This window comes from Schistocerca serialis, chromosome 3 (genome assembly GCF_023864345.2).
Source record: "Schistocerca serialis cubense isolate TAMUIC-IGC-003099 chromosome 3, iqSchSeri2.2, whole genome shotgun sequence".
Classification (NCBI taxonomy): Eukaryota; Metazoa; Arthropoda; class Insecta; order Orthoptera; family Acrididae; genus Schistocerca; species Schistocerca serialis.
Genome location: NC_064640.1, coordinates 496,044,681 through 496,056,760, shown reverse-complemented (window position 1 = coordinate 496,056,760; position 12,080 = coordinate 496,044,681).

The following is a 12,080-nucleotide window of genomic DNA, read 5'->3' as shown; positions in this document are numbered from 1 at the left end:
TAGACGTAGTCTGCCACATACTTTACAAAGAAATGATGTGGTTGGAGACCTATGGCCACAAGATTGGATCAGACTAGAGGAGAGACGATGGAGGATTAGGGTAAAACGTTTCCATGACGACGATATCATTCGAGGTGGAGCACATTCTAGCATACTACAAATGTCGGGAAGGAGATCTGCGTGTCCTTTTCAAAGGACCCATATTGGCATTCGCCGTAAGTGAAATCAGGCTACTCCTTAATGTGGACAGCTTTATGAGGGTGTGAACCCCGCTCCTCATGAAAGCGAGTCCAACATAGTAAACACTGCGCCACGACGCTCTCTCACAAATATGGAATTCAAAATGTAATAAATAATTAATATTGCAGAGTGATTGTGAGGCAGCAGTGAAGCAAAGACAGCATGCGTGGCAGAGATGGAATGCCAAGAGAAGTGAAGCTAACAAAACTAACTTCCTTGATGCTAAAAAACACTCTGCAAAGATCATACAAGCAGTGAAGCGTACATTTGAGAAAATGCAGTTGGCACAAATTGAACAAAACTTTCAGAAAACAAATACACGAAACTTCTATAGAACTTTTAAGGCCAATCTCACCAAGTACAATCCTCCAAGCCTACACTTCAAAGTTCCAAACGGGAAGCTAGCTCACAATGATAAACGAAACTGCCTGATATTAGCAAATTACTTTACAGCTCTTCTGAATTGTGAACCTCCAAACTCCACATTTCCCATTACCGACTACTTAGAAGTACACCGAAATTCATCACCCTCAAGTATGCAGGGGATGAGGCAGAAAATAAACTAACAGAAATTATCAGCCAGATTTGGTAAACTGAGACTCCCGAATGGCTGGAATTCTGTTCTAATTCATCCTCTTCATAAGAAAGGCGACGGAACAGATGTAAATAACTATCGTGGTATCTCATATCAACAACCTATAAGATTCTGTCGAAAGCTCTGCAAACTAGAACATAAGAACAGCTAGACCCACAGCTGGGAGAGTATCCAGGAGGTTTCAGGAAGGGGCGACCATGCATCGAACAGATAATGAACCTCAAATTCATCCTTTCCTACCTGAAACTCAGGAATAAAAATTTTGTTGTGACCTTGGTGGATTTCAAAAAGGCATACGACTCGATTGATCGTAAAACCCTGATCAGAATTCTAGAAGAACTTGGCCTCGACAAGAAGACCAAAGCGATAATCCAGCAAACACTAACCAACACAAACTCACAAGTGAAATTTAGAGGAGAAACATTAGAAGCTTTTTAAATGAAGAATGGAGTGAGGCAAGGAGACGGGCTCTCACCTCTGCTTTTCAACTGCGCCCTCAAGAAGGTGATTCGTGAGTGGCGCAAAGAACTGGAAAACCAAGGAATTAAAAATGGTGTCAGGCTGGGTCACAAGAAACAAAATCTAGAAATCAATTGTCTCGATTTTGATAAGTATTTTGTTTTTCTTGAATAATTCGCGGCACGGTGACAATGACGGCTTTGATGGTTCAAACAAAAAATATTGCATGTACGTGAATCAAAAATGGCTCTGAGCACTATGGGACTTAACATCTATGGTCATCAGTCCCCTTGAACTCAGAACTACTTAAACCTAACTAACCTAAGGACATCACACAACACCCAGTCATCACGAGGCAGAGAAAATCCCTGACCCCGCCGGGAATCGAACCCGGGAACCCGGGCGCGGGAAGCGAGAACGCTACCGCAAGACCACGAGCTGCGGACTGCGAATCAGAACTTATGGTCCAACGTTCTGATAAATTTTGATTATTAAGTCGTATAACACTGTATTAAATATGAAAGTGGCTTTTTCCTATTAAAGACGGTACAACAGTTCTCTACATTTACCTAAATATTCTCGTGTGAAGATATTTTCCTTTAAAAATACACTGAAACCTTGTGAGCGACCTGGATCCTGCCAGAGAAATCTCAGTCCCAACATTAGTTATCTTTTGTACGAGCCGGCCGGTGTGGCCGAGCGGTTCTAGGCGCTTCAGTCTGCAACCGCGCGACCGCTACTGTCGCAGGTTCGAATCCTGCCTCGGGCATGAATATGTGTGATGTCCTTAGGTTAGTTAGGTTTAAGTAGTTCTAAGTTCTAGGGGACTGATGACCTCAGATGTTAAGTCCATAGTACTCAGAGCCATTTGAACCATCTTTTGTATGGCAAGCTAAGAATGAGAACTAGAACAGACTGTCGCCGATAAGCGTTCCGAATCCATTGTTAACAATAGCTGCTATGCAACAGAATATTCAGCAGGTATCCGCTGGGAATCAGCACGATTTCTACATAAGCATGGCCTGGTAACGGTATCTATAATGTATTAGGTGCCACTACCATCTTTCTTTACGTACAAAGCTCAGTGCAATGCAGTGTACCCTGCACAGCACAGAAACGGATATAGTACAAATTTTACAGATAATTCAATTGCTTCAAAACAGAAAAAGTACTTGTCACATTGAATGTCGGTAGTCGATAGCCAATTCTTAAAGACACGGAAAAGAGTCTTCTTTTTTTTATCGCTCAGGCACTTCACCAACTTACAGAATTGCCTAGAAATTCACTTGGCATACTAAAAATAAAACTCGAGTTAAAATATTTCATTTAACGCCTTGGGTATTTTTATCTTACGCGTTTTAAATACGGGTAGTACACTTACTTGCATGACATAGATCTCATGGAACATACATACAGTGTGACTATTATTGAACTATATGAAATAAAATCGTCATAACTTCTGAACGGGTTGCGTTAGGACGTTCAAACTGAGCGGTTGGCCGCGGGGCATGATGAGAATTAGTAGGCGCCTCAGGGTTTGGTTTAGCGACGAATCCCATTTTCATTTTTATGGATTCGTCAATAAGCACAACTGGCGCATTTGGGGGACTGAAAATCCACATTTAGAGATCGAGAAGTCTCTTCACCGTGTGCGATATTCCTTAATAGCAGGGTGACTGCCGAACGTACGTGACGGTTTTGGAAGAAGATTTCATTCCCATTATCCAAAGTGACCCTGATTTCGACAAGACGAGGTTCATGCAAGACGGAGCTCGACTCCATCGAAGCAGGGGAGTGTTTGATGTCCTGGAGAAGCACTCTGGGGACAGAATTTTGGCTCCGGGGTACCCAGAGGCCACTGGCAGGGGCCTCGATTGGCCCGGATCTGAACTTATGCGATTCCTTTCTGTGGGGCTATATTAAAGACAAGGTGTACAACAATAACCCCAAAACCATTGCTGAACTGAGAACAGCCATTCAGGAGGTCATCGACAGCATCGATATTCCGACACTTCGGCGGGTCATGCAGAATTTCGCTATTCGTGTGCGCCACATCTTCGCCAATGACGGCAGGCATATCGAATATGAATGCACCCCGTAGTTTGTAACTAATTTACGTTTCTTTTCATATAGTTCAATAATTGTCACCCTGTACTTCTTTCTTTTCGAGGGTGGGGGGTTTGCCGGCCGGTGTGGCCAAGCGGTTAAAGGCGCTACAGTCTGGAACCGCGCGACCGCTACGGTCGCAGGTTCGAGTCCTGCCTCGGGCATGGATGTGTGTGATGTCCTTAGGTTAGTTAGGTTTAAGTAGTTCTAAGTTCTAGGGGACTGATGACCTTAGAAGTTAAGTCCCATAGTGCTCAGAGCCATTTGAACAATTTTTTTTTTTTGGTGGGGAGTTTACTTTCATGAAATGAAATCAGTGTAGTCGTTGAGACGTTATGCAAGTCAAATACAGTGTGACAAGTTACGCTAATCAAACACAGTATAGTAAAAGAATACTGGTAGTTGTAAACTATTATGCGGGATCGCTCGTTCTACTCCATGAGTTTACGCTATGTGTAATTGTCGTGAAAGCTGTTATTTAAATTCGTCCTCCAACAGGGATTTATCTCATTGTCTCCACTCTACAGATGACTGTGATGCCTATGCAGATTATTTCGCTGTTATGTATCATGAACTATTGTTTCCAGTCCATTGGTAGAGGGAATTCGATTTTATATACCTAAAAACGTGTTACGCTTAATCTTCATTATTATTTTGTATGACACTGCAGGATATACGTGAACATTCATGTGAAACCCGAGGTCTCATAAGTGCATTTTTCACTGAATCGGTCGTACTTTTCTAGATTAATGTAACACGTAATCCCGCAATAAATTATGGTAAAGAGCGATACTAATTCATATGGATATCCGGCATAGAACTTTATACGAACTGGGTGCTGCAGAGTTCTGTTGAATCTATGCAACTTTAGTTATTTCATAACTTCAGAGTTAGGGCAGTAAAATGATTTTAACGTGTCAGTTGTTTACTTTTTGAATAAACATTTGTAAACGACGTTTAGCATTTCTCCATTAATTGTGCTGCCGCCAATTTCACTTTCTATATCACCAAAACTCATCTGGACCCTAATTTTTGAGCCACCACCAGCCTCAGCGACTGCCATAATTACTTAATGGTTTTGGGAGGGATACCAGTAATATCATTGAATAATTGAGTCTTATCTATGCTACAGATAAAATATCTTTCGTTTAATGTCCGTCTGTCCTGCAGTCTTCACTTCCTTTTACGCCTGTGATAGAGACGCATTAATTTCTTTAATAATTTTTTAGTATTGTTTTTACATCACACAGATTTTTCTTTAGCGTCTTTTTACACTGCCTTGTATGTTAAGAGCTAAGAGGTTATCATTGTCATATGTTCATCGTCCACTACTGGATATCTGTGTTTTCCAGACGTGCCCATCCATTACTAAGATTTCTTCAAGGCTGTCCTATCTGCATCTTTATCTCGTCAATCCGTTTTTACATTAGGTCGTTTATAGGCATTTTATTACTGCGAAGAATCCAACAAGAATCTTTCTAGTCTTTATCTCATCATTTTTTCTCGTTATATGTTCGGCCCGACTCCATTTATGTTTCGTAACAGTTAGTACCACCTCCTCAGCTCCTGTCGTTTTTCCTAACCATTTTTTTATTTTTTGTATCCCTTCTCGTTGTGCTAAGCATACATGTCTCCCTCGCCGGTTGTACTACCTGTGCAGTCAACGTTCATTTTTCACTCTCGTGCGTTAGTGCTGGCAGTCTACATTGGCTACAAATCTCTGTTTAAGGTACACTGGAAATTCATTTCTAATTACAATAGTCTGTTTCCCAAATGTACTCCAAGCCATTTTCACCCTCCCGCTTACTTCTGTAAATATCCTACCGGTGGTTCTTTTCAGCTGCTCAAAACAAACAAACTTGTCAAATGCTTCTGTAACTTCTTACTGAACGCATGTCATTTTGGTCTTGCCATAATTAATCTTCAGGTCTACTGTCATACTGGCTCAGCTGAATTCCTCCATCCTCTGCTGAAGTTCTTCTGGATCAAAAGCGTACAAAACGACGTTACCAACAAACCGAATGTGGTTCTTGTAAGATCTGTTCATGCGGATTCATTCTTCATCCCAGTTTGGGGAACTGAAACCCTGTCTCAAGGCTGAAGAAAATAGTTTTGGTGAAGTGGAGTCACCTTGCCTAACCCTATCTTAGTTCTGAACTTCCGATTCTTTCGACACAATCGAATGGAAAGCGTAGCCTTGTTATATACATTCAACAAACTGACATAGTTACGTCCTATTCGTTGGTCCTCAAGTGTTGCTAGCACAGAATTTATTGTGACACAGTCAAACGGTTCTCATAATATCAAAACCCCATAGAAATTGGTAATTGGTATGCATTACCCATTTCTATAGCTTCGTTGACAACTTGTAAGTGATTCAACGCAGAATACCCACTTTAAAAGCCAGCTTGTTCTTTTCCCTAGTAAGAATCCTTGTAAAAATATTTTATTTCCCTGACAAAAGATCGATGGGTCTGTAGTTCTTTACATATTTTTGGCTCCCTAAATTGTGGGCTATAACAATTACAGCATAGTTCCAACCTCCTTGTATCGTTCTCTCTCGCTTTTCTGTGCATAATTTTGTTCGTACTGCTTTCATCTCTGCTTTTATCATTTCTACTCTTGTCCCATCATTTCTCATTTTATTAGGTGTTTTTAACTCAGTTAAATTAGTTTTGTGATTAATGAGTTTAGGTCTTTCTAACTTAGTGTCTATTTCTATTTCGCTTATTAACGGCCAGCGGTCACTACAGATCCTGAACTGGTTTATAATCACCACAGTCTATGCAATGTCTCTTTTTTTTTGGCAGCACCTAGTCAAACTCATTTTTAATTCGGTTTAGTCGTTTCCATGGCCATTTTGTGCCTTTGTTTTTCCTGAAAATGTGTTTCGTATGTAAATTCGGTTCTTCTCAGGGAATTCCACTAACATGTCCCTCATACCGTCCGTGCTATCGAATCCGACGCTCCCCAGTGAAGACTCATTTTTCAACTTTTCCAACTACGTTTGAGTGAAAGTTGTCCATAATCGTCCTCTTCATACAGATGTTCATCTTTTTCATCGAGGTGCGAACTTGTTACGTATTATATCCAATGAGTGTCTTTGACTGATCTGCAGTACTATTCTCACTATTGTGTCATAATCCTTCAACATCAACAACACAGTGTCCAATTTTTTGTTAATGATAAAACGAAATCATGAGTAACCGCCTTTGTCCGTGCCTCTGTAGTGAGACATTTCCTGCCTGCAGCTCTATCTGATCCTCTTCCTTTATTCGTTTATATGATACCTCAGTGATATCACACTTGATATTATTTAGCTCCACTTTCAGTAACAGTACCCTATTTTCAGTCTTAAGCTTCCTGCAGTTTATGTTTCCTATATGGAGTATCGTAAAGCAGCCAAAACTTAACCGAACCTCTTTTGGTAGGGTGTGGGTGCAAAAATACCTGGGCGTGCCCCTTTTACCAATACACCGTCTTATATTTACGTCGGCTCATGCTTCAACCCTGGCAGAGATACTGAAATCCCCCGATCTCGCACATAGCAAGCGAGCCTCCGACAATCCATCCTCGGTACACCAGTCTGTCAAGCTCGAAGAGTTTGACACGATAAATGTACAGCGATAAGCTTCTGCGGAGCATTGGTCACAACAGTTTCAGCCCATCTCCGATTACCTCTAAATGGCGAAGACCGGCACCGAGAAGAGCAGTTTGTATGCTAAGTGTGTTTCGCAAGTTAGTCAGTGTCAGTCAACTAGTTAGTTGATTTTTGTTGCAGAAAGTAATGTGAACTCTCTCAACGCTGTAGATGTCTGCTATCCACGCTGTTTGCGATATGGGCTGGAGAGCTGCTCCGCTGTGTCTTTTCACCAAATTGAAGTCTGCTTAGGCCGCTGTCACATATGACTATAGTGAGAAGGGTTAAGGCTCAGAGAATGGGGCGTTGTATCTGTTTCATGTATTGTGACCTGACCAGCTTGAGAGGCACTACCAGTTACTATAGCACTGACCGTGTATAGGTGTTGGACAAAAATTTGGAAACATATCGAGAAATGCATGTTCGAACATAAATACAGATGCTAACAAAGCCTGCAGGTTGCACTGTTGTATTTGACCACGAACGGCACCTGTACGATGTCCTCTACGGGTTGCAAGAGTCAGTCGTGGACAGAGCAATGTTCTGCGCAGAAGTGAGTGCACCATCTCAGAGCAACTTGTTGATACTCGTATGGTGGGTGCTTCTGTAACCGAGGAAGCCGAAGTGTTTTGTGTTTCAAGAGGCACTGTGTCGACGATTTATATCGCCCACCAGGAAAACTGAATACACCATCCTCTATAAGTCACAACGCGGACGAAAATGTGTGTTAAGTGCTCGTGATGGACGGTCATTGAAGAGGATTGAAACGGAAAAGAAGAGGACGACAGCTACAGAAATCACTGTAGAACTAATTGACGCACTCGCGAACATTGTCAGCACCAAAGCACGAAGGGAGCTCCATAAGCAGGGAGTTTCAGGGCGATCTGGAATTCCAAAATCACTCATCAGTCATGTAAATGCCCATAACAGGAAAACTTAGTGCCGCTGCCATAAAAACTGGATTATGGAGCTATGGAAGAATGTTATGCGTCTTGTTTCTCACTGTTTCCAACTTCTGGCCGGATTCCCTTCCCACGAGTTAAACATGGCTGGGGTTCGGTGACGACTTCTTGGTATTCCATTGGCCCCATGGTTACTATACAAGGTCACGTCATTGCCGAGGGTCATGTGACCATCTTGGCTGATCAGGTCCATCCCGTGGTACAATGTTTGGTCCCCAACGGTGAAACAGCGTTCACATAGCTCGTGTCCTCCAGGGCTGTTTCTGTGAGCACGAGGATAAATTTTGACATCTCCCTCGCAACCACAGTCACCAGATCTCAATATTGTTGAGCCTTTATGATCTACTTGGGAGAGAAGAGTGTGTGATCGCTATCCACCTTCATCATTGTTGCCAGAACTAGTCAGTATTTCGCATTAAGAAATGTATAAGAGTCCCCTTAAAACCGTTAAGGACCTTTATTTATCCACTCCGACGAGACTGGAAGCTATTTTGACGGCCAACCGTTTCCTACATCGCGTTAGGCATGGTAATGTGTTCTGTTTGTGGTGTTTCCATATTTTTGTCCACCTCTTGTAGCTGTCAGCTTCATGTCAACACTAAAACTGATATGGTCTCTGCTACGTTTTGGAGGTATCTTCTGGAGAAGAGCCCAGAGGCCATTGATTTAAATTTTGACGAGCTAATCTTATTTCTGTCTCGCTTTTGCTGACTGACTAGTTATTATGTAGCAATCTATGTTACTCCAGATTCATTTCATATAGTAGCGGGGTATTTAGAGCTGCGGTTGGGGCACTGAACTGACTTCTTGGCCGTTCTCATTTTTGTTGCTCGTGGTTCTATAAACAGTTTCGAACGGATGTCGAGAATATTTATTCAGAAAAGATCTTTATTTACACCCGTTAAGGACCAGTTGAAATGGCGTAGCTGGTAATGCAGTGAACGTGTTTCATAGAGGAGCGGGTTGCAAATCCCAATACAACTAGCATGACGTTCCTGTAACAAAGGTGAATGCCGGAACGCCTCACTAAAAGATGCTGAAGTCAATTTCCTTCCCTATTCCCGCCCAACTGAAGGCAGTGCCCCATCTTCAATGAGTTAGGTGTTAACAACCGTGAAACCCAAACATTCTTTTCGACTTTAAATTACTTATACTGTGATAGGACGTTAAACTGTAACGATGACTCCTTTGTATCGCACTTTGATGCACACATAACATTGAAATTAACAGGATAGATGGCTATGCAACTGAAACAGAATTTAGTGAACGTAAATATTATTTCTGGCCGTCGGAATTGTAGCCTACGTCACACTAGATATATTATGTGCACGTTGCATTCAGTAGCCAAAGGTCTTACACTAAAACTTTATAATCTGCAATAATGCAAACATCTGACTCAAACAAGACGGCTGTGGATGTGAGGCAAGGAAACAGGACGTGTGCCAGACAACGTCTACTGTTCGGGGCCTAGTGTCAGTAATTGTGTGTCAGAGTCCCGGAAATGAGTGACGCCAGTGTTATGCAGTTGCGTTCATGGACGAAGCTTTTAATGAAGAACCTATATTCTAATTGATGAGAAACATTCTCGTGACCCCCACAACACACTTTCTGTGGCCCAAGTGACCTGAGACCTTTAAATACTGCAAGGCACTTTTCATTGGAGACTTTTGACCTCCATTTTTGCATTGTATGTATGCCGCAAGTCGAAGCTGTTTATACACATGTCAGCTGGCGCCTACGCTTCAGCCTGATCAGGCCGACTTGCTACCCTAACAATGAGACGGATATTGTTTGCGTTAGTACTTCGCTACTTTATGGAGTCGGAAATTTTGCATCAATTTGGGGCTTCCTTCACGGTGTTTCTGATTTTACAAACAGTATATACAGATAACAGATAGCAAAATTTTTCACGTGACATTGTTACATACGGGTGCAATAATCTCACTCAGAATTGATAAACGTGAGTAATTTAATTAGAGAGACTTAGCTAACGGCCTGTAGCACACCTTTTCATTCTGATGGCGACGATGAAGAGTAATACCATGAACCCCATGTGACGCAGAAAGCGTTGAAGAGCCATCCACATGAAGCCAAAACGACGTACACTACTAACGGAGGTAGTTCGGAGCGCGTATATACGGCTCGATGGCGACCCAGATGTCCTCCGCAGGGTCTAACTAAAGTTGATGTGACGCACCACACAAGCACCCCACGCTTGTGGAGGGTTCCTCAAATTATTGTAAGACAATAGGGGACCAAGGAGGTGGTACAATGATTGGCTGAAGGTGCAGGTTGCTTCCTGGATGCTACAGCAGAGCCAACTCTTGACTTTGATCAGACAGTAGGGTGCATATGTGCGGGACAGTAGCTTCTTGTATTTTTTATCAGGGAGAGATATAACATGGGCCCCATCTCATAGCATGTTATGCCCCCCAGACGACAATGTATCCACCGTCCACCTGAACGTCGTGCTATCGGCCAAAAAAATCAACAAGTACTGGATCGTATTGGAGAAAATAAAAATTTATGGCATAACGTGACTAAAAGGTATACCTTTTAAGGCGGTAACTATCCCAAATTCACTTGTTCATAAGTTTGTTTATCTGCAGCATGCTCCATTACAACTTTTTGTAATAATACATGTATGTCTTTTGTGTGTGTGTCGCGAATAGTACCAACTTAACGTCACTATTCGACGGAAGGATCACCATGAACAGTGTCATATACCCTGACGTCATGAGACTTTGCGGAGGGGTTTGGTTTTTAAACCAGGGAATTTGCGTAAAGTCCGGTGATAAGGAACTTTACGCCATCGCCTGTCCACCCCTTGCCGGCAAATAATGGAAGTGAAAATCTTTTCCACCACCAGAATTGGAACCGATTTACCCACCGGGTCGAGCGCCACCGCACAACCGTGTGTTAGCGTTCTAGGCCACGGAGGCGGGTTACTTATTCGTGAGTATCCAAAAAGTTTCCACACTAGGTTAACAAAAAATAGAGAAACGTTAAGGTGGTAGTTTTAATACTTCATGTGTTCTGTATAGTCTCAACCTACTTGAGTAAAACGCACGTAACGTTCACGTAACCGGGTGAAACTGTCAGAAAAGTTCTTCTATCGGATGTTATCCAACTCGGGTTGAATGTTGGTTATGATGTCAAAACACTGACTCTCCATGCAAATTTCTGCTCTTTTTGTGGTAGATTCGTACTGATAACAGAAAGCCTCGTCACCGTCGATGACTTTTTCCAGAAAAGAAGTGTCCACGTTTTGTGTTTCAATCAAGTCACGGGAGGCGTCCACACACCGTTGGTTTATTTTGAGACTCAAGATGTGGGGAACTTTACAAACACTTTCATCTTATTCAAAACACTCTGGAGAATATCTTGAACACTGAAGTTATAAATGATGTCCCATTGTGATTTGTGACACAACAAAGTTGTCATACCACCGCCACACGTCAACAGCTTAACACTGGCTGCTCACAACTGACTGGTCGAATGTACATACATTGTTTATTGTTGGTAGTTTAAGCTGCCACCATTGTATTGTATGGAACTGGGGACCTAGAAACGACGGAAATGCTTCGTCCCCGCTGTAGCCCTCAGTTGTTCACAACCCCGTAACAGGCTACAGCAGTCCACCCACCCCACCGCCGCTCCGCAACGAACCCAGGACTATTGTGCGGTTCGGCCCCCGTTAATGCCAAATCTCGCCACCCTGCCCTAAGAGATAAGTTCGTCGTACGTCCCACATTGATTTCTGTGATTATTTCACGCAGTGTTGCTTGCTTTGAACACAGACAACTCCACGCAAACACCGCTGCTCTCGGACGTTAAGTGAAGGCCGTCGGCCACTGCGTTGTCCGTGGTGAGAGGTAATGCCTGAAATTTGATATGCTCGGCACACTCTTGATACTGTGGATCTCGGAATATTGAATTCTCTAACGATTTCCGAAATGGAACGTCTCATGCGTCTAGCTCCAACTACCACTCTGCTTTCAAAGTACATAAATTCCTGTAGTGCGGAGATAATCACATCGGAAACCTATTCACATGAGTCACCTGAGTATAAATGACA